The following is a 3482-nucleotide window of genomic DNA, read 5'->3' as shown; positions in this document are numbered from 1 at the left end:
AGAAGAAGGTTGTTTCTTAACGTTCTCTGAATGTTCTGAGAACATGACTTTAAATAGAACCATGAGGAAATCTGTAGAAAACTTTATGCTTCAGTGCTGAAATTCCCACCTAAGAAACATATGGTTTTCAGAACCGTATGTGCTAGCTGGGTATCCTGCATCCTTCCCAGAACATTGTGGAGTTGTATGCAAAATAACCCTAGGACAATGACGCTTTCACCAAGAATAAGAAACACATGGTTCTCAGAACGTTATGTACTTGCTGGAAGCCTCATCTATTATCTGCAAATAACTATACTTATCATTTGGCTATGACTGAGTTCATGACCTTTAGAATAATTAAGGTAAATTGTATGAATTTAACCTGACTGATTTGCTTAAAGAAATCCAACTAATTTGAATGGTCTTTTGGAAACACCAAATTGCGCATTCGTGCCCTAGGGTAGAACTCACGGAGGAAGATTAGACAAGCACCGCTACATCTCTCCTATTAACCTTGCCAGCTTTGAATACATCAAAATAAGCACATTTTACTTTTTAACATCAGTCTTTCCCAAACTTCCCATGTGCAACTATGCATTGGTAAAACATAAAACATTCTGAAATAATTTCTGGGCACTCTGGTGTTTTTGGCTCAGAAGGCTTAATGGACCATGAGCGAGATTAGTTTCTTATAACGGAAACGTTCCTCCTGCTCCTCCCACCCACCCACCCCTCCTGCTGTCACATTATGATCTCACCCAATGACACCACGGCGCGCTTCACTGTTATAAAGACCTCAAACTGGCAGAGAATCCCCTCCTTGATGCACGGAGCTGGCGCCAGACTGGATCAGCGTTAACTATCTACACTCCTCTCTGAAAGGGACAAAGCTTTATGGGAGAGTGAAAGACAGAAAAAGAGAGAGGGAAAGGGAAAGAGAGAGAAAAGAAGTAGGGAGTGAGAGAGGGAGAGAAATACAGATCTTTACTCCTCTGTTAAAGGGACAGAATCCACTAGGTTACCAGGGGCTGTGTACCAATGTTGTGACCCGGGTCAGGGTCTAAGTACATTGGTCAGGGATTAAGGGTCAGTGATCAGGTGATGTTTGGGGACTTGATGCTTTCCCCATTGGGTTGTCAGTCTCCGGTTTACAGCATTGGGAACTGTGAGTAGGAGACAGATCAACACCGGAGTAGAGGCACCAGAAAACAAAGCCGCAACCCTGTGAAGAAGAGATGGAAGAGGAGGAGAGGAAGTGACAGAAGTGACAGGAGGGATGTCAGCAGAGTGAGCAGCCCACCCAGGTCTCTGGAGGATGTGCAGAGTCAGTGTGTCATGGCCAACGTATGGGAGCGACAGAGGACCCAGTCACTCAACCAGGTCTTCGCCTCACCACGAGAGATCATCCCTGCGCTGCCCTCAGACAAACTCAGCAAGATGCAGACGCTCAAACTGGCCATGCGGTAACAAGGTAGGCTACCTACTGTTATGATGATTATTTAATTAACCAATTAACCAATCAATTAATGGTTTATTTGAGTGGTTATATTTTAAAGTGTTTTTATGTCATAATTTGAGGTGCGAATCTTGGATGGCATTTTGGGCTGCAACGTTGTTATAAAAGGTGCCAAAGAAATAATGATAATGATGATGAAGGCGATGTTGATGATTCTTATTATTATTTTAGACTTCCTCCACCCCGTACTGCAGGGCAAGAGGATGGATCTGGATTTGAATGAGGGGCCTGCGTCTGCAGCATCCATCTGTGGTTATGTGGCCCACGAGCATCTGAGCTATGCCTTCTCAGCATGGAGGAGGGAGGATGGAGGAGGGAGGATGGAGGAGGTAGCATGGTCCAGGTCTGCTACATCACACTAGCTCTCACTCCTCACTCCGCTGTGGAGGCACAAACAGAGTAGGCTGGGGTTTTATTTCTCACAACTTTCTTACATTTGTTCTGTGATTAATGTACAACACACAAATAAAGTTCAATTACCGAATTACACTAATCAATGTTTGTTGAACAATATATTTATTAACATGATTTAAATTCCCCCAAATATCAGACATGATAATTAAATAATGGTAACGAATCTAATTTCTTATTATCCACAGATGATCCAAGAGGATCCATACTGGTCAGGGGGTTTCACATGCTGAAACTGGACTGTGGTACTACAACAATACCAGTGTCACGACTTTGCCCTCTTTGGGTACAGCGAGCACCCCTCCCCCTGCACCAGCCCTTTTCTATGCACCATCCCCTTACCCCCCTGTCTCCTACACCCAGGCTGCTGTGGTCAGAGAGGTTGTAAATTCCTGGAGGAGATTTTCTCCTCATGGCCACAGTATAGAGAGAGAGAGTAAAGTTTCCTAAAGAGAACAAAGGAATTTCTTCCACCTCACAGAACTGAAGAACCAAACAACATTTATGTTCTGGAGAAGGTATAAAAGATCGGTGAAGAATCCAGCTACGAACTGGTCCGTTTGGTACAATTTTGTGAAACTCATGGGAGGCAATACGGCCACATTACAATAACGCTGTTTATATAATAGCCTCAGATATGAGGCTTACATCTAATTGTTGAATAAGATGAATGAGTGAGGATGATACTGTTTGTGAAATTGTGTAATGTGATTTTGGACTGTTTAATGAAGGAAACTCCAATTCCCTTTGTTTAACTAAATCAGAGGACCGCCCATGAGCACAGTTATTGTCAGGCATCCTGGGACAGGCCCTTTTCTGCAATTCCGAATAAAACCCCCACCTTGAGAATTTCTCAACAGACCATGTTTCTCTCAAATATGAGACGACAAAGGTTGCAGACCAGCTTACCTCGATAACGAGAGGGCCAAGGTTTGAGACCAGACTGCTGAATCTTTTAACCATCCCACGTGGTTAAACTCTTAGACTATCGATACCGACAGAATAAGAACAAGTCTTTGATATTAATTACTAGTCTGCAGCTAGGAATTCGGTATCATTGAATGGGAAGACCGACAACCTCCGAAACATCTATTCTATAACGACATGAATGAATGTCACTCTGAACTATCCATTCTAACCACGGCAGAGAGACAGAGAGGGCGGACAAACTCTCCAACAGAAACTAGCTTCTCAACAGAGATCCCGACACACTGAGCGTAAATATATATATTGATTGCAATTGTTCCCGAATGAGTGAAAGTTCATGTGCAAAGGATTAGCATTTCAATTGTTATAATTATCAACTGTGTGTTGTCTTATCTCAGTCGACCCCCACTTCCCTTTTGTACACCAAGCCGCAATGCCGGTTTATCCCACTAGGGAAACTCCATTATCATTTCCTTGTAACCATCTACTGTTTGTTTATGCATTTCTGTGAATTACTTAGTTAGTAAATAAATGATTTTAAGACAATTGATGTATGGATGACTCATAATGAAGACTGGGTTCGTGCAGATAACCAACAATTTACGACATTTGGAATGAGACTGACGTGAGGTAAAATAAATAAATA

The 3482-nt window shown here is 42.6% G+C and overlaps 1 long non-coding RNA gene across 1 annotated transcript; it reads left to right on the top strand.

The window, feature by feature from the left end:
- Positions 1 to 2316, top strand: LOC112265879. The gene is made up of 3 exons (XR_002955831.2): positions 1 to 1453; positions 1670 to 1897; positions 2098 to 2316. It is a non-coding gene; the product is annotated as an uncharacterized LOC112265879 (long non-coding RNA).
- The last annotated feature ends 1166 nt before the right edge of the window (positions 2317 to 3482 follow it).

Source organism: Oncorhynchus tshawytscha, linkage group LG13 (assembly GCF_018296145.1).
Source record: "Oncorhynchus tshawytscha isolate Ot180627B linkage group LG13, Otsh_v2.0, whole genome shotgun sequence".
In the NCBI taxonomy this organism is placed as follows: Eukaryota; Metazoa; Chordata; class Actinopteri; order Salmoniformes; family Salmonidae; genus Oncorhynchus; species Oncorhynchus tshawytscha.
This window is presented reverse-complemented; position numbering and strand designations above follow the sequence as displayed.